The sequence below is a fragment of the Ammodytes marinus genome (genome assembly GCF_949987685.1).
Source record: "Ammodytes marinus genome assembly, chromosome: 18".
Taxonomy (NCBI): domain Eukaryota; kingdom Metazoa; phylum Chordata; class Actinopteri; order Uranoscopiformes; family Ammodytidae; genus Ammodytes; species Ammodytes marinus.
Genome location: NC_137222.1, coordinates 16517995 through 16545064, shown reverse-complemented (window position 1 = coordinate 16545064; position 27070 = coordinate 16517995).

Sequence of the window (27070 nt, the reverse complement as noted above, 5' to 3'; positions counted from 1 at the left end):
CACTATATTGCTCCCTTCTCAGTTCACACTCGCGCGCCTGGCACGAGCTTTGCGACAGCGGGCGTCGTAAAAATACTACCGCTTTTGTCCAAAGGGGACGCCAACGTGCCATGTTACTCGTAGTGGCTTTAAGTTATTATTTATTGAATTTCTTTTCAGATCTTTCTCAGTTCAAGTTAACCCTACTTTGTGCCTTTCATTTATTGGTGTACATTGCGGTCCAGATGTAACAATCGTTTTTTTTCTCAGAGATGATAAACTGGCATTATTTCAAAAACCCATAAGGTTGTTAAAAACTTTAGATATTTTCAGAATCCTCAAATACTCTTGAAGAAAAAATCATTTTGCTGTACCGTTTTGTTTGGACTTGAAACCCAGGTACAATTAGCAAACAGGTTAAAGACAATTTCACCAGACAATATTTTTTCAGTCTTTTTAGAATAGTCTTGAGGACTATGAAAACCATGTCAGACTACCAACACATATTTTTAAATATCCTTTTGGGTTTTTCAGACAACACAAGTTAATTATATTTCACAGAATATGTTATCTCTGTGACCCAAAGTAATGCTAATACACGGAGAGGCACAAACCTGGGCCAACCCCTAAGATGTGCTTAGCTCCAAGGACATAAACAGGTAAGTATACTGTATTCAATGTTGAGGGAAAATGTGAGATTGGCTGTGATTCAACAAAAAAAAATAAGAAAATGGGTAAAAATTTAAAAAATACATTGAAATAAATGAAACATTTTAAACATTTCAGATACAGCACTAGTCATGTATCTTAAGCACCAATTTAAGTTATTGAATTTAAAAGGTTTTTTCCCTTGGAGAAGAAACAAATTTAATATGGTCTGAATAATAATTTCACAAATGTTCAAAATGTACCTGATAGTCTTTGATGAGTTCCTCTGCAGACTCTCCAAGGAACTCCATCAAGCAGCGGATGGTGACATCTCTTCTGCCTTCAGCATGTTGCTGTTACACAGACAGAAGTGAATTTATTGCTGAGAACAAACATATTATCTTTGTTCAAATGAGCTGACGTGTCATCAGTTATCCTATGTATTTATTAGCTCAACATATGATGACAACAATTATATTTTTAAACTTTACCTGGCTGAGTGAATCCAGCATAGGCCTTGTTTTTGTGCCCGGGACCCCGCCCTTTGTCTGAAATATCTCCAGGAGTTTGGTTGAGTAACTGTCCAATTTTGACAAAAAAGTTCGCTCCAGATGAAGAGTTGTGATCCTTCTGAACTCCTCTTTGATCTGAAACAATTACAAATAAAAAAAAACACAACATGATCATGACAACCCACCATCATCAGGTAAAGAAACACAAGAACTGGATTTACCTGAGTTTCACAGAACAGCCCAGGCCATCTCTCCATGAGGTCTTGGACTGCAGGGCACTGCTGGACAACTTCCATTCTTCGATAGGAGAAAGACCTCTCCATTTTCTCACCAATGATCTTCTCACAGTTTTTCTTCTTTACTTCCTGCAACAAATCCACTCTCTCCTTCTCTAAAGAGTTCTGTGTCTCAACAAGTGGCAGTGGTGGCAAGTAATTAACTTCTGCCTTCTTTGGCTTTTCGATGTCTTTGGATGAACCCTCTTCAAAGATTCTTCTTTTCAGGGAGTTAACAACATCATCATAATTGCCCATTTTGTATTTGATCCTCTGTTGCCAACTATATAAGCCATTAAAAGACCCCGGGTCTTTGAGGCATGGGTACTTTTCAACCAAAGCTTCTACCACAGCTAAAACCTGGAGACCAGTTGGGTATGCTGTATATGAAAATATGGTGTCTACTAGCCTCAACTGACGTCAGCTGCGCAAGAGTTGGAGGAAAGCAGCCCCAGAGGAGAAAACCAGTCTGAAAGTGCTGTGGGATGAGCTAAAGAAAAGGCTTGCTACGCTCCGTAGGGCAGACCGGATCAGGAGGAGGGGGAAAAGAAAAGAGAAGGAGAGAAGAGATTTCTTCAAGGACCCGTTCAGGTATGCACGGAAGTTGCTGGATAAGAAGAGAAGCGGCACACTTGATATATCCAAAGAAACTCTCGAACAACATATCAAGGGGCAATACTCAGATGCAGCCAAAGATACACCAAGGCTGAGTGAGATCAGAGAAGTCATCAAAAAGACCTGATCAGCGTCAGCTAGAGGACCGAATGGGCTCCCGTACAAGGTCTATAAGTACTGCCCCGAAGTGGCAAAGATCGTATGGAAGCTCATGAGGACAGCATGGAAGACCCAAACCATCCCATCAGAATGGCAGCAAGCAGTCAGGATCTTCATTCCCAAAGAGCAGAATTCCACCGAGATAAGTTCAGGAGTATCGCATTACTGAATGTGGAAGGGAAAATCTTTTTCTCTGTGCTGGCGAGAAGATTGACAAGCTTCCTCAAGGGTAACAATTACATCGGTGCACGACCCTGCGGCTGACCAGAAGGGTGCGGCAGGCAGACATGCCAAGCAGGAATAAGATCTTCTATATTACACACCTCGTAGCATCTTGTAAAGTGACCCATTACATCTCTGTTTCTCCACACCGTCTGATATAAAAAGCATAAGAAAAAATGCCAAAAAATTATCTTTAAAAATTAAAATACAACAGGACTACTCACCAGTGGTATGGATGGTGGGTCCACCTCCTCTGTCTCATCCTCACTCTCTGTGTCCCAGTCCGATGTATAGCACACAGGCTCTATAGTACAACAACTCGAGGGTCTAGAAGAAAAATTTGAAAAAATTCCTCACTTTCCATTACATTTATATTCTTACACTCAAACAGGACATGATACACACACATACACACACATGCACACGCACGCACACACACCAAACTATCATCACAAAGGTTACAAATTGTCCTACCTCTCTAGTTGTTCTTCCTCTTCTTCGTAAACCCCTATAGATATAATATATCTATGGTAAGCCCACAACATGGCAGCGAGGTACGCCTGGGCCTTCGCAGCCTTCGTCTTGCACCTCTTACGGATGGTAGTGGGCTCCGAGTCTCTCACTATCTCTGCCCAAGCCTCCATTGGAGACACATATTCGTTCTGTTGGGAAAAAATAAGTGTAAACCATTGAAACATTTGCTGTTGTTTAACTATTTCAGCTCCGGAAAAAATTTTAAAGAGACAAGTCTGGATTTTTCTTCAATCTTCATCTCTATGTTACTTCATCATGGAAATGAATGACAATGATCTTATTGTGAATTTGGTAGAAATGTTGTCAGTAGTTTTATAAAATCAAATCAAAATGTTCATTCTACTCAAACATAAAGTCAAAGTCAAAAAGTCAGTCAAAATTATTTCTATAGCTCATTTAAAAACAACATCATTTGACCAAAGTGCTGTACACGATACAATACAAAACAACATATAAGATACATGAGAAAAAAGGGAGGAGTGTTAAAGTCCCAACTTGTGTTAAAGGCCAATGCAAAAAAATTAGTCTTCAGCAATGTTTTAAACTGGTCAACTTTACAGGGTTCCAGGTTCTATTCATTCACACACAGTCATACCGGTGGTGGTAAACAATACAAAAGTAGCCTATATATGTTGTCTTTTATTTTGACACTTTCATATATTATTTTTATATTATTGTATTAATTAAAGTTGTATTTATCAAAAAATAAATAAATGCATTTAAAAAAAAATATATATATGTAGCCTATTCACCTGTTCTGCACTTATTTGATGTTTGAACTGACTAGACTACATGAAGACTATTCTAATCTGTTCTTGTGATCACCATGGTGAAAGGATTCTGTTTTTGTTTTGTTCTGAAAATATTTAGAATGTATAGGGTTTTTTTCATAACTTGATTACCATGGTAACTATAATGCTTTTATAATAATAAAATAATAACAATTATACATCAATATATGCAAACAGAACTCCTGAAAATAATGGTTATAGCTAAAGTTATGTAGTTTTAAAAACTCAAATAAAAATACAGAAGATGTCAGTCGCACTGTTAAAGAAGTGTGAGAAGAGACAATATATCCGTAAACCTTTAAATAGTCAAATCCAGAGCTGTAAATAAGGTAGCATAAGCAAAATAAATAAATAAATAAAAATAAAAGACACAATAGCCAAAACACTTACTCAACAAAACTCACAAACTAACAATGTCAAGCTATGGCCAGACAAGAAGATTTTTAACAAAAAACAACTTGTTTCCCTAGCAATGCCTGAGACCTTGTCTAATAACTGGAAGAGTCATTGCAAACCCAATAGGTTCTTATGTAATGAAAAGAAGGGCAGTAAATAGGAACGAGTCGTTCCTATTTACTGCCGTACTGAACTACATTTTCATTACATAAAAAACGACCAAGGATACGACCTAGCGATCCTCAATTTCTGAAAAAATAAACTGACAACTGTTTTTCTAAAAATCAATGCAATGCAATAACAACTAAAATATTTACCTATAGTCTTAAATGTAAATAGTTAGTAATAGATGTTTCTTTGGTTATAACACTATGTCTATGAAAATAAATAATTTTCTAAAATTGTTCATATTATTTTGAGTGTAAACCCTTATTTTGAAAAGTAACTGTAGCTTTAAAATCAATGCAATGCAATGCAATAACAAAGCACAATATTACCCTCTTATATTCAATGCCGTCTCAAAATTGAACTACCACAGTAAAAGTATACAAGAAGAACAATTTGAACTTAATTTCAGCACTTTTTCATGTAAAAGTAAATGTCGTTAGGTGTGTGTGTGTGTGTGTCTTTGTCTGTGTATTTGTGTCTGTGTGTGTCTGTGTGAGTGTGTGTCTGTGTATTTGTGTGTGTGTGTGTGTGTGTGTGTGTGTGTGTGTGTGTCTTTGTCTGTGTGAGTGTGTGTGTCTGTCTCTTGTCTGTGTCTGTGTATTTGTGTCTGTGTGTGTGTGCGTGTGTGTGTGTGTGTGTCATGTAAAAAACTAAATACAATTAATTATTTGATTAATACTGTACCTCTGTCTGTTGATGCATGGTTCCTTCAGTATATTTCTTCTGTCAAAAATTCTCGTTCGTAGTTTTTCCAGTTGTGGTTCCAGGAGGATATTAAAATGCTTCTGCTCAATCGAGTGTCTAGAATTGAAATGAAACTTTTCTCCCCTAAATGGTGACATCGCATAGTTCTATTCTATGTTTCCCCATTGCCAAAATATGTTATGTTTTAAAATGTGCATTCATTGCCTATTTGGTTGTTGTTGATATGTGTGTGTATGTGTTATGTTTTAAAATGTCCATTACTTTTAGTTTGTTGTTGTGTGTGTGTGTGTGTGTGTGTGTGTGTGTGTGTGTGTGTGTGTGTGTGTGTGTGTGTGTGTGTGTTTGTGTGTGTATGTCCTAGAATAAACACCGATATGCACACAAACTAACACACATGGCTTCCTATACTTGTGAGGACCTTGATTGACTTATAATGCATTCCCTATACCTTCAGCCCCTTACCCAACCCCTATCGTCTTTATCTAAAGGTTTTTAGAACACACAGACAGACAGACAGACAGACACACACACACGCACACTCGACTGTCTCTTCTAGTCCATCTCCACCTGTCCTGGGACCATTGTGTACCACCTACCTATTTTAGCCTCAGCGATTTTATCCAACCCTCTTTTTCAATGTATTTAATATCCACACTGCTTGGATTCTCTCGCTGTCTATGTAGTTTAGCCCCAAGTCTAATCACTATTTCACAGTTTTAAGTTTTGTATCCATGTCTTTCAACTTTATTCATAATTTCAGCAATAAATCATATTCAAACTTCTATATTCAACTCCTTTCATACTAAAGAAACATTTTTAAACATTTTCAAATCTTCATACTCAGCTATCCAGTTTAGCGTAAGCTCTTTCAGCATTCACACGCATTTTCAGCAGGAAATGCATTTTCTAGTATATACAGTAGTTGAAAGCCGTCTCTCCAGTAAAACCTTCCTCCCTGTCACTTCACTGCCTGTGGTTCCTGTTCCTTGCTCTCTCTCTAGCTTTGTTCGAAATTGTTCCCTCTCACGGATATAGTGGACTACATTGCTTTTTAGGGACCCCAGGAAGAATAGTTGTCACAATGGTGACAACTAATGGGGATCCAACAAACAATAAACAATAAACAATAGGGTGCTCGCCATTTTGTAGTGGTGTTTGAATTCTCAGTGGTTAATTTCATTCACTACATAGTGGACAATGAAATACCCAAAATTTTAGTGGACATACGATGTTCCCTACATGTTTCTCCCTTCTACCACAATGCAATGCGGTCGCATTTACTGATGCAAATGACGGTTAGACATTTTCAGCGTAGTGTCCTAATTCTTGTTCATTCCCTAGTTCACTATATTATAAACACTAAATAGAAAATAGTGAGTGAGGGAATAGGGAACGATTTCAAACACAGCTAGTGTTTTTCTTACAACACTGTACTCGAGTAAAACCTTCCTCCCTGTCACTTCACTGCCTATAGTTCCTGTTACTGCCTCTCTGTCCCTGCGTTCCCATCCCCATACTATCTACAATTTAGAACGGTAGAAAAAAGATTTCCCGATTCTTGTGGCCAGATTTAGGATGGTTAGAAGTTCCCTTTAACCGTTACTGCAATAACTTCATTTTATACTTATACTATGGAAATGATTTTGAAAGCATAGAAGCAGAATTTTAGTGTTGAAAACAGCATCCTATTTTGGCGATTCTGTGTGACGTCACATCAACACACACACACACACACACAGTTTTTTATAATAGACCAGATGGACGACAACACAGGAATTCTAGGTGGAAAATATTTAGTTTTTATTGGATACAAATAGTCAAATAGAATAAAAGGGAGGGGGGTGGGGAGTAAGTGTGTGTGTGTGTGTGTGTGTGGGTGGGGGGTAAAACAAATATAACATTTATTGCACATATATAGCTCTTTGCTAGTCCTACTGGACCACTCAAATTGCTATATATGGTCGCATTCACACACACATTCACATAGTTAAGTTAAGGTGGTAAGCAATGGTACGATGTCCCTGCCATAGAGGATAAAAGGGGCCTCCCAGTAACCATGAGGTCGCAGGTTGGATCCCCCCACCATCTCTACCATTGTGTCCCTGAGCAAGGCACTGTGTCAGGGCCAGCGCTGTGCTATGGCTGACCCCATGCTCTGACCCCCTCCCAAGTGTGCTAAGTACCTTGAGAGGGGATATGCTCAGAGACAAGAAAAACAACAAAAAAACCTTAACTTAACGGTGAATGGACTGACTTACTTATAAAGGTATATAGCGCTTTGCTAGTCCTACGCGACCACTCAAATTGCTATATACCGCAGTCCATCCACCCATTCACACACATATTCAGACATCAGTTAGGCTAAGGGGCTAGGAAATATACTAAGGGGGTAAGGACAGACAGACAGACAGACAGACAGACAGACACGCACACACACACGGAGCAGGGTAAGGGTGAGGGGAGATTTCAGGGTTAAAAGAAAGATGATGATAGATAATATTTTTTTGGGTGTAGTACATTTAAAAAAAGGATATAGGTCTTAATTCTTCCCAAAGAATCGACTGGCCACTCTCTTCAGCAGAGACGGGGTCATTCTGCTCTCATCCTCCGTGCTCTGTTAAGGGAAACAAAAAAGTGAATAGTTGAAGTTAGTGCTATAAGATAAAAGAAAAATTAAACTACAGCTCCGGAAAAAAATAAGAGACCCCTCGAAATGTTCAGTGTCTCTCATTTTACTATTTATAGCCATATGTTTGAGTAGAATGAACATTTTGGTTTTGATAATATAAACTATTGACAACATTTCTACCAAATTCACAATACAAATATTGTCATTTAGAGCATTTCAATTAAGTCATGTAGAGATGAATATTTAAGAAAAATCCAGACTGGTCTCTTAATTTTTTCCTGGGGCTGTATTTAGTTAAACGTTATAGATTTTTGCTTTTCCATTACCTTGCCACAGAATGGGCTGACTTTGTTGGTCGATATCTTGGGTCGGAGGAGGAACTTCCTCAGCCCTCTCCACCAGGATTTGGTCTTGAGGTTGTCGAGGGTCCTAAGAATTTCCCCAAGCTCTGCACTGCTTAAAGGAGAAGAAAGTGATATTTTTTTTGTTAATATAGGTGTTAAATCTCTCTATATTCATACAGCAATCACTTAAACAGTATGGGCAGTTCATAACACACGTCTCCCAGTCATTCAGCTTTGAGGTAATTTCCAGTTAAAATTTTGAGTATCCCGCTCGTTTTTCATCCAATCAGGAGACAGAGCTCTATAAAGAAAGGCGGGTCTCTGTGCCTGTGAACGATGACTCGCTGTTCTCCATCGCGGCACTATCTGATGAAGACGGCTGTGTGTTCATGTGGTGGTGACGTAGGGACGAGGGAGGGGACTGTTAACTGCTTGTCACTGACAGGAAGATATAGCTAAAAGAACCATCCCTGCGTTCCAAATCACATACTCTTTCTTTTTACTACACTACATAGCCTACTAAAGTACAGAAGAGTTTTAGGGCCACAGGAGAGAGAAAAAAATCAGATAAGGAAGATTTATTTTGTATTATGTGGAGAAATGTCAAGAATAAAGACGAATACTCCAAAATGCTATTGGAGTTAGTGGGACATTTATGTATTTTCAGCATACTACAATTGACATGCATGTATCCTAAATCTATTTCTGGCATACTGAATAGCAGGGAAGTATGGGTATTGGAAGGCAGGGTTTGTGTGGTGGTGACGTAGGGACGAGGGAGGGGACTACTAAATGCTAGTCACTGACAGGAAGTTATAGCTAAAAGAACCAAATATCACTTACTTCTCCTTTAATGCATCGTAGTCAACATCCAACGTTGACTCTGTGCTGGTGGATGGAGACACTGTTGTAGGCTCAGGGGTTGTCTGTTGCACTGCTGTGGGGGAAGACTGGGTGGTTAATGGGGTGTGTCTGTATTGCATTATTATCTCCTCCTCATCCACAAAATCTACTATGGTCAATTTGTCTGCTATGTCTGCAGATTTTACATTACCAAAATTTTCCTCGTCTTTGTGACTTTCTCGGCTTTGGACCCGGATGTGTGTAATGCCGGTCGGGAACTGAGTCTGTTTTTATATACAGTGGAAAAGAGTGAATTCACAACGGTTAACAAATGATTTGTTGTGATATCAACAAGTTATCACTGATTTAATTGTTAATTGTGTTCATTCAAGACAAACTATATAGAAATAGCATTATTTGCACTGATGGTCTTGTTTGCTGTTACATGTAATTTCTGATCATCAGAGGAAAAATGTGACTCTTTAAGAACAATTTAAAAGTTCCTTGCAAGCCTACAGATGGAGCCAACTCTCCAGAGCGAGGACCACATCAGCCCCCCTACAGATATACAACCAGCCAGCGACCTGAAAAAAACAGAGCGGCGCAACAAAATAAAGTGGCCTAAGGCAAACATTCAAGAGGAGTGGCGCATACTTGACCAACAGCTAAGTGAAGTATTGGAGCATTCTCTGCGAGGAAATGTGGATCGGAAACTGAACATGGTCGGCAATATAATTTATGAGGAATGTATATAAAGTGTGGTGCTACCAACACACAATCTACCATCGCTTAATGTGGCCACTGAAAATCTGCGAAATTCCATCATCAGCAGTGAAAAGGATGGATGGCATCTCCAACAGCTACATCAGGAAATAGCAAAAGTTTGGCAGGAATGTGTTGGAATTTCCATTCAAGTCTATCAGTCTTGGATACAAGCAGGAGAAAACCCGTTTGGTGCTCGAGCTGAAGGAATCCAGGGACCAGCTGATTAGAAGTGCAGAGGTGAATGTCTGCACAGGGCGAAAGTGGCGGGCACACACAGAGGTTGACCAAGCCATCAGCAGGTTGCAGCACAGAGAGGTCCTGGGAAAGGTGCAAAACAACCGGGCAGGATTGGGCTGGGGAGAACCTGTGCAGTTCTGGTCTCAAGCCACAAAGGAGCTGAAGAAATCCATGGTTGTTGAGGAGATCACGCAGATGGAAAAGGAGCAATACTACATCAAGGCAGTGTCAGAGGGCAAACAAGGAGCATGGACGCGGTGGGAGGCTACCACAACCAGAAACATCAGCTTGACAGACATCTGGCGGACCCCTCAGACACAGCTGAGCTTCCTGATGCGGGCAGCGTAGGACACACTCCCTTGTCCACGCAACCTCTCTCAGTGGTATGGGAATGAGGACGATTGCCCTTTGTGCAGCAACACAAGCGCAGGCCTCCAACACATCTTGTAAGGGTGCAAGGTTGCGCTGACCCAGGGGCGCTACACGTGGCGGCATAATCAGGTGCTACGGAAGCTTGCAGAGCTGCCGGAGATCAGCAGAGTGGCAGCTAACAACTCATCAAGGCACCGTCAACACAGTATCCCCTTTGTCAAGCCAGGGGAAACTGCCAGAAGTCAGCCAAGTGACTGGAAACACCCCTGGAAATGCGTGGGAAATGAGGGTTGACATGGGGAAGCGCTTAGTATTTCCACCTGAGATTATTCAAACAAATCTCAGACCCGACGTCCTGATGTGGTCCCCAGACGTAAAGAAGGTCTTTGTCATCGAGCTCACCGTTCCTTGGGAGGAAGGGATCCCGGCAGCAAACGAGCTCAAGCGGCTCAAATATTCGGAGTTGGCAGCCGAATGCAGGGAGGCTGGCTGGGCTTCAACCATCCACCCAGTTGAAGTTGGATGCCGGGGTTTCGTAGGGAAATCAACAGTGCAAATTCTGCGAGCAGTTGGGATGACTGGAGCAAAGCTACAGAGGGCAGTCAAAGAGCTGGCAGAGGAAGCCGAGAAGTCAATCTACTGGTTGTGGCTACGGAGGAGGGATTGACGTCCCCATCCGGCCACTGCCCCCCCCCCCCCCCCCCACCAGGAGATGCACTGGCTAGGGTTCGAAACATCAGTGAATGGTGGCTCCAGCTGACGACCCTGCAGCTGACCAGAAGGGCGCCGGAGGAGGTGCGGCAGGCAGACATGCCAAGCAGGAATAAGATCTTCTGTATTACACACTTACAAATCTGGAGAACCAGTGACTACTGTGAAAGTGCAGTTGGCGTCCAGGGAAGACTGGTGGACATCCGGGAAAGACCGGAGGACAGCGGGAGAGACTGCTCCAGGGGTGGGCGGTTAGTCACCCTACCCACTAGCTTCCTCAAGGGGAAGCACATCTAACTGACTACGAAACAAATAAAGAGAAAACAACTCGAAGGCCCTCCGAGAGGCGGGATGGAAGATGCGCCTAACAGGACGGATCAATTGGTCACGAACGGAACGAACAAGGACAACGAGAAGACCCTCCAGAAGTTTAAATGTGGGTGGCAGAAAGTGACTTTGCTCAGAGGCTTGCACATACATCAAGGGTGGATGAAGTGTGGAAGAAACACTGACCAACATCATCGCACGGCTTCGGCAGGTCAGACGAAAGGGAGTCAAAGCCAGGTAGAAAACCATAGTGCAACAGGACCCAACAATGCTGGAAGGTCAACCGAAGATCTTGCAAGCCTAGAGATGGAGCCAACTCTCCAGAGCGAGGACCACGTCAGCCCCCCTACAGATATACAACCAGCAAGCGACCTGAAAAAACCAGAGTGGCGCAACAAAATGAAGTGGCGCAGACTTGACCAACGGCTAAGTGAAGTATTGGAGCATTCTCTGCGAGGAAATGTGGATCGGAAACTGAACATGGTCGGCAACATCATTTGTGAGGAATGTAGAGGGATGTTTGGAGAAGTGACCGCCAAGAAAGCACCAGCCCCGCAGCGTAAAGGACGGAGGGAGAAATGCATTGAAGAGCTGGTACGCAACTGACGTCAGCTGCGCAAGAGTTGGAGGAAAGCAGCCCCAGAGGAGAAAACCAGTCTGAAAGTGCTGTGGGATGAGCTAAAGAAAAGGCTTGCTACGCTCCGTAGGGCAGACCGGATCAGGAGGAGGGGTTAAAGAAAAGAGAAGGAGAGAAGAGATTTCTTCAAGGACCCGTTCAGGTATGCACGGAAGTTGCTGGATAAGAAGAGAAGCGGCACACTTGATATATCCAAAGAAACTCTCGAACAACATATCAAGGGGCAATACTCAGATGCAGCCAAATATACACCACGTGGCTCCCCAGGGTATGTGCCACACCCATCACAACTGAGCATACCTTTCGACACCTCCCCGCCAAGGCTGAGTGAGATCAGAGAAGTCATCAAAAAGGCCAGATCAGCGTCAGCTAGAGGACCGAATGGGCTCCCGTACAAGGTCTATAAGTACTGCCCCAAAGTGGCAAAGATCGTATGGAAGCTCATGAGGACAGCATGGAAGACCCAAACCATCCCATCAGAATGTCAGCAAGCAGTCGGGATCTTCATTCCCAAAGAGCAGAATTCCACCGAGATAAGCCAGTTCAGGAGTATCGCATTACTGAATGTGGAAGGGAAAATCTTTTTCTCTGTGCTGGCGAGAAGATTGACAAGCTTCCTCAAGGGTAACAATTACATCGATACCAGTTGCCAAAAAGCAGGTCTCCCAGGCTTTCCTGGTTGCATAGAGCACTCCTCCGTCATCTGGGAGCAGATACAGCGTGCAGAGGAAGCTGAGAAGTCAAGCTACTGGTTGTGGCTACGGAGGAGGGATTGTGCGTGCCCATCTGGCCACTGACCCCCCACCGGGAGATGTACTGGCTAGGGGGCGAAACATCAGTGAACCGTGCACGACCCTGCGGCTGACCAGAAGGGTGCGGCAGGCAGACATGCCAAGCAGGAATAAGATCTTCTATATTACACACCTCGTAGCATCTTGTAAAGTGACCCATTACATCTCTGTTTCTCCACACCGTCTGATAAAAAAAGCATAAGAAATGCCAAAAAATAATCTTTAAAAATTAAAATACAACAGGACTACTCACCAGTGGTATGGATGGTGGGTCCACCTCCTCTCTCTCATCCTCACTCTCTGTGTCCCAGTCCGATGTGTAGCACACAGGCTCTATAGTACAACAACTCGAGGGCCTAGAAGAAAAATTTGAAAAAATTCCTCACTTTCCATTACATTTATATTCTTACACTCAAACAGGACATGACAAACACACACACACACACATACATACACACACACACACACACACACACACACACACACACACGCACACACACACACACACACACACACGCACGCACGCACACACACCAAACTATCATCACAAAGGTTACAAATTGTCCTACCTCTCTAGTTGTTCTTCCTCTTCTTCGTAAACCCCTATAGATATAATATATCTATGGTAAGCCCACAACATGGCAGCGAGGTACGCCTGGGCCTTTGCAGCCTTCGTATTGCACCTCTTACGGATGGTAGTGGGCTCCGAGTCTCTCACTATCTCTGCCCAAGCCTCCATTGGAGACACATATTCGTTCTGTGGGGGAAAAAATAAGTGTAAACCATTGAAACATTTGCTATTGTTTAACTATTTCAGCTCCGGAAAAAATTTAAAGAGACAAGTCTGGATTTTTCTTCAATCTTCATCTCTATGTTACTTCACCATGGAAATGAATGACAATGATCTTGATGTGAATTTGGTAGAAATGTTGTCAGTAGTTTTATAAAATCAAATCAAAATGTTCATTCTACTCAAACATAAAGTCAAAGTCAAAAAGTCAGTCAAAATTATTTCTATAGCTCATTTAAAAACAACATCATTTGACCAAAGTGCTGTACACGATACAATACAAAACAACATATAAGATACATGAGAAAAAAGGGAGGAGTGTCAAAGTCTCAACTTGTGTTAAAGGCCAATGCAAAAAAATTAGTCTTCAGCAATGTTTTAAACTGGTCAACTTTACAGGGTTCCAGGTTCTATTCATTCACACACAGTCATACCGGTGGTGGTAAACAATACAAAAGTAGCCTATATATTTTGTCTTTTATTTTGACACTTTCATATATTATTTTTATATTATTGTATTAATTAAATTTGTATTTATCAAAAAATAAATAAATGCATTTAAAAAAATATATATATATGTAGCCTATTTACCTGTTCTGCACTTATTTGATGTTTGAACTGCCTAGACTACATGAAGACTATTCTAATCTGTTCTTGTGATCACCATGGTGAAAGGAGTCTGTTTTTGTTTTGTTCTGAAAATATTTAGAATGTATAGGGTTTTTTCATAACCTGATTACCATGGTAACTATAATGCTTTTATAATAATAAAATAATAACAATTATACATCAATATATGCAAACAGAACTCCTGAAAATAATGGTTATAGCTAAAGTTATGTAGTTTTAAAAACTCAAATAAAAATACAGAAGATGTCAGTCGCACTGTTAAAGAAGTGTGAGAAGAGACAATATATCCGTAAACCTTTAAATAGTCAAATCCAGAGCTGTAAATAAGGTAGCATAAGCAAAATAAATAAATAAATAAAAATAAAAGACACAATAGCCAAAACACTTACTCAACAAAACTCACAAACTAACAATGTCAAGCTATGGCCAGACAAGAAGATTTTTAACAAAAAACAACTTGTTTCCCTAGCAATGCCTGAGACCTTGTCTAATAACTGGAAGAGTCATTGCAAACCCAATAGGTTCTTATGTAATGAAAAGAAGGGCAGTAAATAGGAACGAGTCGTTCCTATTTACTGCCGTACTGAACTACATTTTCATTACATAAAAAACGACCAAGGATACGACCTAGCGATCCTCAATTTCTGAAAAAATAAACTGACAACTGTTTTTCTAAAAATCAATGCAATGCAATAACAACTAAAATATTTACCTATAGTCTTAAATGTAAATAGTTAGTAATAGATTTTTCTTTGGTTATAACACTATGTCTATGAAAATAAATAATTTTCTAAAATTGTTCATATTATTTTGAGTGTAAACCCTTATTTTGAAAAGTAACTGTAGCTTTAAAATCAATGCAATGCAATGCAATAACAAAGCACAATATTACCCTCTTATATTCAATGCCGTCTCAAAATTGAACTACCACAGTAAAAGTATACAAGAAGAACAATTTGAACTTAATTTCAGCACTTTTTCATGTAAAAGTAAATGTCGTTAGGTGTGTGTGTGTGTGTGTGTCTTTGTCTGTGTATTTGTGTCTGTGTGTGTCTGTGTGAGTGTGTGTGTCTGTGTATTTGTGTGTGTGTGTGTGTGTGTGTGTGTGTGTGTGTCATGTAAAAAACTAAATACAATTAATTATTTGATTAATACTGTACCTCTGTCTGTTGATGCATGGTTCCTTCAGTAAATTTCTTCTGTCAAAAATTCTCGTTCGTAGTTTTTCCAGTTGTGGTTCCAGGAGGATATTAAAATGCTTCTGCTCAATCGAGTGTCTAGAATTGAAATGAAACTTTTCTCCCCTAAATGGTGACATCGCATAGTTCTATTCTATGTTTCCCCATTGCCAAAATATGTTATGTTTTAAAATGTGCATTCATTGCCTATTTGGTTGTTGTTGATATGTGTGTGTGTATGTGTTGTGTTTTAAAATGTCCATTACTTTTAGTTTGTTGTTGTGTGTGTGTGTGTGTGTGTGTGTGTGTGTGTGTGTGTGTGTGTGTCCTAGAATAAACACCGATATGCACACAAACTAACACACATGGCTTCCTATACTTGTGAGGACCTTGATTGACTTATAATGCATTCCCTATACCTTCAGCCCCTTACCCAACCCATAGTCTTATCTAAAGGTTTTTAGAACACACAGACAGACACACACACACACACACACACACTTGACTGTCTCTTCTAGTCCATCTCTACCTGTCCTGGGACCATTGTGTACCACCTTCCTATTTTAGCCACAGCAATTTTATCTAACCCTCTTTTTCAATGTATTTAATATCCACACTGCTTGGATTAACTATTAATTACGTAACTATTAGATAATGAAAAATATGTAAATTAAACAGTTTCAGTGACACTCAAAAATGCAGTATGATAGACATCTCCATTTTCTGCTTCCTATTCAAGGCCAGGGCTTAGTGGTCTGAGTAATGCCTGAACCACCTCAATCTCATCAAAAGCGTGGTCATGTAAAACATATCATACACCACACTGCAACTTCTAAATTCTCCACTAGATGTCAGAAGCAGCCAGTGTATTAACTAAACTAGGCACACCAAACATGTTCTGGTTGTCATAAGGGCCTTCAAGGACTAGCCACGGCTAAGTCATTATTCATGACACCCCCATTCCCCCTCCAGAAATCAATTTAGTGCTTCCATCCCATTAGGAATGTATTTATGTTAATTTCTCAGGGTAACTGTGCTTTCTCAACTGTGCTTGCTTGGCAAAAAAACGACCCAACTTGGTTTTGATTACACAACATGTGCAAAGGCAAATAGAGCATTTGCATGCATGGAAGAAGAGAGGCCTGCTGGGATTACATTTAGAGGGGTTTTGACATGTAAAGGAGTATTTTGGGCAATCATATGAAATAGCACGTGCAGAATGGACAATGATGTGGAATTTGAGCTCTGCACTAAATGAAAGAAAGAAAGAAAGAAAGAAAGAAAGAAAGAAAGAAAGAAAGAAAGAAAGAAAGAAAGAAAGAAAGAAAGAAAGAAAGAAAGAAAGAAAGAAAGAAAGAAAGAAAGAAAGAAAGAAAGAGAGAGAAGAGATGATTCGAGTCATTCAAATGTAGGGATTTATATAATGGGCAATGACGACAAGATACACACAAAAGGAGAAAGATATAAAATTTGCAGACCTTTTTATCATAAGACTAAAATATCCTAAACACATACTTTAGATTTTTTTGGAAAGACATCTGAGGAAAACCATGAGTGATGATACTAGCTTAGGGGGGAAGATACCAAATGATATAGCAGGGTTCTTTCAGGGAATAACAATAAGTGGTTTGCACTGTCATAATATATCTCATAGAGAATGAGCAATAGTTGCCTGATTTCACTTTAACACTGTTTTTCTCCAACTCTGTCACCATACAAGTTTGGCTGGTCAGAACCAAAACATGAATCCAAAGAAAGGAGTGATGTGTATTACCATTTCCACTGAAGATGCTGGTGTTTACATCATTTCATTTCTATGGGGGAAATGGTAACAACATTACAGCTGGTTCACCTTCTAAAATGTAAACACGAGGGTTTGCATGGTAAAATTCCAACCCGTCACTGGATGTTCTTTGGACCTCTGCTTTAATTGCCAAGCTTAAACCGGACTTGTACATTGTTGGTCTACTTGATAGGAACAAATACTGCAATTCATTTGAAACTATATACTTTGAAACTTTTAAAATTAATATAGATTTCCAGATCTATTGTGCATCATTTTTGCATGCAAGGTCATGTTATTCAACATGACTTGCAATCATAGGACATTAAATATATCTCTGTGAACTTGAAAAGTGCGTGTCCACATGTGTAACTTAATCCAACACCTCCAAAGAGTTTGAAGAAATCCATCTGTATGTGTGTGCTGCACTACCTGACTGTTCTAACTAGAGGACACACAGAATTGTGCACTACAAGCACTTTCTCACAGGAAGCTTAAAAACATTCACATACTCTACCACTGTCTCTGTGCAACCAGTTCTTCAATGCAAAGTCAATTCGCATTAGTACCATGCTATGTTCATCAGTCACCAGCGCGTAATGGTTGCATAAACCAAAATGCTTACCGCTAAGTGTGTGTAGCAACGGTTTACCCAGAGCTGCAGTATTTTTTCATTTTCATTCATTTAACCTTTATTTATCTCTTGAGAGATCATTGATGCAAAGCAAAATAAAAACACAGTAGGACCTTTTAATATGCTTTTTGAAACATAGCCGTATTCATGTCTGAATTCTTAATGATTAATTTCCAAAATGACATCTTCATCAAATCTTTTTGGAAATGTTAGTGTTACAAAACATTGAGGCGTTAATCTGTTCAAGTGTTATATTGTCAAATGAACACCATTAGTTTCAATTCATCTTGTTTTAGTAATGCCATTAATCACGGTGGAAGAGAGGTTATCGTTTTCTGTTTCCTGTCAAATATATCAGATATATATCTAATTAAGGAGAGAAAATGTGTCTCCTCTTCAATATTGCGCTGCTTTGCTCTTTTTTCTGTTGTTGCTACATCTCTCGCTGTCTGGGAGTCCCGGGTCTCACAGGTCAAGGAGATATGTCCTGCTGTGCTGCAGAAGCTAAATGACATTATTCATTTTATCATAGGAATCAATTATCCTCAAGCAATGTGTTCTGCATTTAATCAATCAAACCTGCCATATTACAACATTAATCAGCATGTTTTACGTCTCTCTCATGTCACGTGTGTGTGTGTGTGTGTGTGTGTGTGTGTGTGTGTGTGTGTGTGCTCCCTCAGGCTCATCCATTTAATATTACATAGTTCATTTGAATTTGTTCAAATGTAACGTACTTCAGAAATGCAATTTTGATTTTTAACAATAAAAACTTATTTCCTATATTTATATGACAAGTGAATAGCTCAAATTACCATAGCATGTCCTACACAATATAACGCATTGCATTAATATATCCAGTTACATGCCGACACAAGACATGCAGTATGTTGCAGCAAGAGTTCAAACACTTCATTCAAGTTCAATAGCTCTCCAGCAAGGACGGAAGATAAATTGAAGTATGTGTATCTGAAATGTTATCCCCGCAACAATTACCAAGGCCTGGAGTAAACGGGCTTACTTGAAGTTTGATCAGTGACACAGAATAACCTTTGTAACACCACTCAGAGGGAGTTGATGTTTTCAATTGCCTCCACTCCAGAGAACACAGAAAAAGAATGACAGATTACTGTATAACCAAGCTGGACTTGAACTATTTTTCTTAACACTGTGGATTAAATAAATATGTCAACAGCGCCCTATAAGCGTGAATGAAACAAAGGGGACTAGATTGACATACCAGACATGCAGAAGACAGCAAGGGAAGGAGAGCTGTACTAAGTGTTTCAAAGAGCTGTAGCCTAATGCATATTTACACTGACAGAGTAACAGTCTGAAACAGATGCAAGGTCTAGAAGGAGCTTGTTGTATACACTACATACCCACCCATAATCCTCCAATACAAACACTTGTACGCAAACAGTTTTTTTGTTACTACTAATCATATTGATATTTGAATACTTAAAGAGTGCTCGGCTCCTGGTGTCTCAACACTTATCGAGCACTTCAATTCATGAGTTGTTCTTTGTCAGTCTTTCATATTTCATTTGAGAACATTGGAAAAGTCTCACTGGGTGAGGATGCCTCCTGTGGGGAGGATTAACTCCACCACAGTGGAATAAGAAACTGAGATTGTCACTGTCAGACAGAGATAGAGAGAGGGAAAGAGGGAGAGAGAGAGAGAGATACTTTCTAGTTTATACTGTATGTTTACTATGCCTTTGTGTGTATGTGTCTTAGTGTATTTTGTGGATACATCTTGGTTTATTAGAGGTCACGATGCATAGGCGTGCATGCATGGATATTTGTGTTCTAGTTAGCCTAGGGTTAATTATGCCTTTATGCACGTTTATTGTCTGTCTGTGTTGATCAGTGAGAGCATCACAGATGCATGTGCTGTGTAAAGGCCAGAATGTATGAACAGACGGACCTCTTTTTCAGTTGTTTACTTTTCTGCTGGCCGGTGGCCCATTGTACTGCAGTTCCCTTCCCTTTTCCATTTTTTTTCTTTCAAATTGTTATTAGAATGGCATCTCATTGCTCTTTGTTTTCAGTTTTTGCTTGTCTAGAAATAGGCTATGTCCTGGTATGTGAATATATTTTTACATTTGTACTGCACACCTTCATCAGTTTGCTTAACCGTTCTGGAAAGAAGCTCAGTTGATATCCCCAGACCTGAAGGTCTAAGTATTGTTTCCACTAAAGAATGAACGTTCACACTAAAGCTAATTCAATTATTATTTTTTTAAATGTAACTTCACTTTTTATCTCTTTTCTCATATGCTTTTGTCTCCTTTGTACCCCACTTACACCAAGGACATGTCTTCAATGCTCATTTCCAGAAGTGGCAGAGTGCCACATAAATGGAAAGCCTCTGTCAACATTATACCAGGCGGTGACATTTCCACTACTATTGGTTTTCTGAGATATATTTCTTCTTTTAATTAAAATAGGGAGGAAAAGGATGCAATTCAAAACATATTTCACAAAGAAACAGCAGCCTGTGGTCCTTCATACTAACTAAATAGGTAGGCTATATCAAACGTTTTCATTTTAATGTGAATGGTCATTAATTGGCAAAGCAGGAGGTCCACCATGTCTGTTAGCCTATATTTTAGTATGCCTCGTTTTTTGCCAAAAGCAATATGAATATCATTTCTCGGGTCCTTTGAAATGAAGTTATTTATAATCAACCACTTTAATAGTTGGACAGGCAGGAGTATTAGTTTTTTTTAAATGTGACATTTCCTTGTACCAGTTCCAACACCAGCGTGGAGAGGGCTCAGGTGTGTTTCCATCTGTCTCCAGGCTATTGGATCGGGTTTCGCCATGACAGCAGTACTTCCACTATTAAGGCAACTCAATGCATGCAACAAATAAAACAAAGAAATATTTAAGTTTCAGGTCTGGAATCCTGGGGAGCTGTGGGAGATGTTGACAATGAGCAGTGAAACAGCAAAACACACACTGTGTTTTCATCTGCCAATGTGTAATTCTTCCTCCCCTTTGTGTGTTAGCCCAAGCTTTGATCATTGTATCATTGCCAGACACAACACAAATTAAGTCATCTCATGTCCACTTTATAAATTGCTATGGTCTATTCTATATTGAGTTATTTATCAAAAACAGTGCAAATTAGTATTTATTATTCAACACTAATAAATATGTAAATGTGTCCGAGTTAGCCAGGATTGGCTCATTTTCAGCTGCAGTCCTCTGTCAGACTATTAAAATGCCTGGCAAGCAATGATGAAGTGCTTTTCTGACAAATCATCATAGAAATGACAAATCAGCCATTTTACAGTGCAGTGAGCAACATCATCATTCCAAACACAACTCGTATTAGCTTTGCTCTGGTCTGAAAGCTCAATGATACAATTTTATAGGCAAATAAGATATGGGATACTGCTTGTACAATGGAAGCTACATTACATCCTTTCACACATTAACTCTACTCCTAGTAATGCCGTCCACAAACAAACTTAACATGGGGGACACCACACGGCCCCCTCCACAGCCCACTGGTCAGACAGCAGATTGTGTTTTAGTGGGAGGCTCCTTCAGCTTGGGCTGTAATAAGGATCTGTACAGAAGGTCATTCCTGCCAACAGCAATAGCCATATACAATGACTCCCCTATGTGCCGGGAGAGGAGACTACTTCACTAGCATGAGTGGACATGGACAATGCACATTTTTAATAAACTTATTTTTCTCTTTCTTTTTGTGGTGTGTTTTTTTTTCTTTTCTTTTAAGATTTTTTTTTGGCATGCTTTATTGATAGTGTAGAGACAAAGGTGAAATGGGTCAGAGAGGGGAGTGACATGCAGAGAACGACCACGGGCAGGAATCGAACCCGGGTCTGCTGCTGGGCCCGGCCGGGTGGGGGACGCCCTATCAACTGAGCTAAGGGCGTGCCCCGTTCTTTTGCATTTGTGTAACTTTATATTAATTCATCAACCACTTAGAGCGATAAAAATGCAGTTTATCATTATATCTATCTATCTATCTATCTATCTATCTATCTATCTATCTATCTATCTATCTATCTATCTATTTCTCCATTTCATTCTTCATTTCACCTTTCCAAATGTTGTCTTCTCTCTCTGTATGTTTCTCTGTTTGGGTCTCTGTCAGTTTCACTCTTGTCTCTGATGATTTACCTCTCTCTCTCTCTCTCTCTCTCTCTCTCTCATTCTTTGTGACTATCTTTCTCTGTGCTTTGGTGACTTTTTGAAGCTGTTGTGTTTTGATGTTAGGTGTGTTATCCATTTCCCCACTCCCCCCCGCCCCCCTCCACCCCCACCCAAATCCACTGTGTTCTCGCAATTTTAATTCCTTTGTTTAATGACGTAATGACGCCACTTTAAGTCTGATGAGCTGTCAAAATAAATCTCCCTGATGACCCTTAAGATGTGCTCTCGCCGACATTGAACGAGTTTCTGAACTCTTTTGCTGTTGGCTCCTTTTCATCAGTTTGTTTGACCAACTGAGAGTAACACTATTTGAACTGCGCTGGGACCAAAAGCACGTCACTGAAAGAGACATAGCAAAACAACATCAAAGTGCTCGGTTAGAAATGAGAGCATAATATGAATCAGCCATTGGAAACAAAGCTAAAACTCCAGCATTTACCGAGTCAAAAAGCGGTAAGGAAGGTTTGAATTGTGCATGAGCTATGCAGAAGCAGGGTCTGAAAAATGATGTCAAACTCTTAGTCTATATGAACAGTTTGGCATGAAGCCCCTCTGATATCTACTGCACACATACAGCAATTCAAATCTGTTTTTAATTTACAGTATATAGCCCAATGTCACAAATAGTCATTTGCCTAAGTGGGCTTCACAGTCCGTACATAATTGAGATTAAGACAGAGGTTGCAGCCTCATATACTGTATATAGACCCAACAATATTGAGACAGATACAGTGAGTGTGTTTTGCATAATATGTTCATAAATTAATTTGGGATTAATTTGCTGTGTAATTGCAAACCATTTTAGTCTTACAATTAAGACAATGAGAACTGTTCACTCCTCTGACATTCAACGTGCATGTATTCATGAGCCTCGTGACAATTATTAATGGTATCATATTTAGATTATTATTTGTTGATACTGATGGTTCTACATGTGTATGAAATGTTTGCACTTAAAGGTTGCAGTCCCACATTTCTGCAAGGGTATGTTTTGCACCATGTGTGGAGCAACTACCTAAGGGCATTTCATTGTTCAGTTTCATGGTGATTGGCTTCTTTTTAGTGAGTTTTCCCAAACTAGAATACTGCTAAATTCATCTGAAATCAGCACCATCATGCCAAAAAAAGAAGGAAGAAATATGTCTATCCTCTTAAGACTCTTTCAAACATAACCTGTTTGATGTGGTTCATTCATTTCATTAGCTCTGGCCGCATTTGTCCGGTTCGCTTTGCTGCCTCTGCACCTGGGTCCGCTTGACAGATTTCACACCTCCCCAACATCCTTGGGCTTTCTAGCTCACTCTTGTGCTGTTTGTTTTATGGGTTGAATGCAAAACAGACCAACTGCAGGATTTTGTGATAACAGTATTTCACTCTAGCTGGACTTCATTCGATAACAATTGGTAGCGTGTGCCCATCACAACTGAGGTGCAAGGATTTTCCCTGATCCATAAAACAGTTAAAGGGAGTTCAAACAGAGTTGGTTTTGCTTGTGTCTTACTCAATTATTTTCATAAAATGTAATTCTAATGCAAAAATATAAGATGCCAATTTTGTATATATATTTTATGCCAATACTTATTTCTGGCATAATAGGTCTGGTCTGCAATCACTCACTTAGACAAGATGAGTCCAAATAGCGTATAAAGGCGTCAATAAATTGCAGACCAAAATCCCTAATGAGCCACGGTTACTGATCATCAGAACTTTGCAATAAACAATTTGCTTGTGAGTCCTTGCTATTTTTATTTACAATTCCCAGTCATAATTTGGCATGGTGACCCTAAATGAAATAGTCAACTAACTAACCACAGCATGGAATTCACGCTCACAGAGCCTTTTAAATGAGATTTTGATGAACTGTGCATCTCCAAACTGACATGCTGATTGTCAATACTGAGACTCAAATGACTAAACACCAGTGTTTGTGTGTGTTCATGTGTGCATTTTCTTTGTGTTGGTCCTTGCATGGCCAAGTGGGCACAGCTATTCATGCTGACATAAAAGGTTGCCTGCTTGTGTTCCGAGATTCATTTAGCTGTGTGTGTGTGTGTGTGTGTGTGTGTGTGTGTGTGTGTGTAGCTAATCACTTTAACTATCTCCCAGGCTGTATACACACACCGACCCATGCACTCCAGCTTTCTATCTCCCATATGGGACAATTATGTCCACTATGCGTCAAGTGTTTGTATGTCTGCATCATTATGCAGCATACAGTACACACATCAGTGCATGGTTTGTGTATGATATGTAGATATATGTTGGGATGGTGTGGCTGTGTAAGTGTAAGTGTGTGTGTGTGTGTGTGTGTGTGTGTGTGTGTGTGTGTGTGTGTGTGAGAGAGGTCATAATGGGGTATGGGGATTTTTCATCTTCCTTCTATTTCCTCTGGGATCAGTCCTCCCATGTTTTTCCTTTGCTCCTGACATCTGTTGACCCTCTTTTCCCAAGTCCTGTGCCCTCCCGCCCTCCCCTCCTCCCCCTTCTTCCAATCTACCACTCTCCCTTTTGCCAATCGTTCTTTCTCCAGCTTTTTCTCTCCTCTTCCCCTCTCCAGTTTTCGTTTCTCTTTCCTTTGCTTCCCCCCTAAGTAACCTTCCTTCTTTCCTATAATATCCATTCCTTTATCATCTATCTCCTTTCTGAATCTGCCCATTTTCAACCCTCCCTCTCCCCCCTTGCAAAAACAAAACAAACACACACATACACACAATGTCTTCCTCCCTACCTTCAGAGGGATATAAACATGAGTTGGCCAGAAAGAAATCTGGGGTTTCAGTGCAGCACACTCAGGTGAGGCTTGAAACACTCAGGGTAAAACATGGACATCTGCTAGTTCTCCTACACCTGCCAGATTACACTCATCTTTTTCCAATGGATTACAGTATTTTTCTCAGGCATTTGATCCTCTCCGACCTTTATATCTCATTCTAATTCCATGCTGTTTTCTGTTTTCCTTTTCCACACTCCCGTCTTCAACACTGTTTCCTCAGCTTTCGACGTGTCTCTGCAATGTCAATGATTTGTCATTTGTCAATCATTCTAAGCAGATTTTCCAGACTGGTAAATAACACACTGATGTACGCGTGCTTACACAAAGAAACACATACACACACACACACACTACACTTAAGTAGATTGCACTGCAATGCACACATTGACTCAACACATTGCATCACAACTGCATAGCCTCAGCACACCGTTGTGTTTAACCTCTGCAAAATTAGTTACTTAAGACTCAGTATGAATTATAATGCAATTCATAATTGTTAGGGCTCTGCAATGAAAAAACGACTGGGCAATTTGATAATTAACCAATCGGGAAATGCTTGGATTCCCCTAATAGATAAGATCGTATTTTACCACTGGAATACTGGAGCCTGAATGTGTGAGAAAGCAACAGCTCCAAGAACTGTAGGATTGTGAACTAAATGACCGGTATTTGTCAATGGATAACGATTGGCCGTTATACTGCAGGGTTAGAGCTTCAATCTTTCCATCCATGTGGACAATGTGTCATGGCGACAGGTGCTCCATCTCCTGCGCCTCAAAGTCATGTAATTAATCTCTTTCTCTTTTCCCAATTCAAGAGGCTGGATCTTTCAAAGTCTGCATTTGTCGACAGAGCATGGCATAACTGGCCACAAAGGTCTGTCTAGTTTAATAAATGTTAACTGCAAGTCAATCGTGTTTGGAGGACAGAAACATCCTTAAACCTCAGTATCCCACAATCAACTGTGCCCTGTGTCAGGGTTGGATTTCAGTTGGATAATGAACCATTCAATTCAAGAAATCTTATTTGTTTTATTATTAGACTTTATAGGGGATCCTTCTAGTGATTAACTTGTAAATGTTTGATATCGCAAGTTGAAGAGGACTGCCCAACTGCACCATAGTTATATTGGAGAGAGACGGTTCATTTGTGGAACAGCCACAGACGCCCAGCCTTCAGGTCCTTGAAGGATCCAGTCACCTGTCTGACCCAGCTGCTTTTGAACTGCAATTAGTTTGTGCAACTAAGCCACTTCTCTTTTTCTTTGCCTTTGCTGCTTGTACAGCCACTTTCCACAGCACACATTTTTAATTGCCATGGCAGGGATATAGCAGATACAACTTACCAACATTAAAGGTGTTGTCTCCAGAAAGTGCTTGTTGAGATTTTAAGGTTTACCATTTACCATTGTTACAACGTAAAATCCTCATGTCTTAAGTTGCCATCACACTTCCTATTTTCATTTAATTATATCCTCTTTCTCATCATTTGACAGTTAATACCAAAACACCCTGACTGGATTAAGGCTAAAGGCTGTTACATACTCCGCGAGAAGAAAGAACAAAGTTCTCGGTGACAGAGCTGCGAGAAGTTCTTTCTGGTCTGACATTACATACTTCACGAGAACTCAACTGCCAAACTCCTCACCGCGGCGCTGGCGCATTGTTACCATGGTAATTGACTCAGTAGCGCCAGCTGATTTCACTTCGCTTTCCTCATTGACTTCAGACTGACCAATCACACAATAGTTCTGGGACAAGCTGCGAGAAGAAAGTTCGGCCCGGGTGACGTGTCGAGAACAAGCTGCGAGAACAGCTAAACAAGAGCTGAGATGACGTCATTTTCTTCTCGCAGCTCTGTCACCGAGAACTTTGTTCTTTCTTCTCGCGGAGTAGGCAAGCCTTTAATGGGCCCCTGGGTGTTAACTGTAAAGGGACCTAGCCAAAAGCTTGTTTTTTGTTTCATTTTTGGAGCAGATTTATTACCGTTTATAATATTTGTATTAATGCACGATAATTCCCTTCTTAAACACCTTACAACCTCTAAATCCTACTCAGAGTACTAAATACTGACAATGAGTCTGTGTAAAATAATCCTGGAAGTGATGGGTCAATATTTTTCTTAATTTTTCTCTTTTTCAAGGACAAGCTGTGCCCCTTGGTGCTCAAATGACAGCCTGATGATAGACGGGGCCATTCTAATTACTAGATAATGTTTGTCAAGTGAGTTATATTCAATGGTGCCAACAGTTAGACTTTATTAAATCAGTTGAAATATTGACAAATACATATCTTCTGTCAACCTTAACCAAGGTATTTATTTGTAAAGGGTAGTCTAATATGAACAAAGATGAATGCCTGTGTGTGTGTGTGTGTGTGTGTGTGTGTGTGTGTGTGTGTGTGTGTGTGTGTGTGTGTGTGTGTGTCAC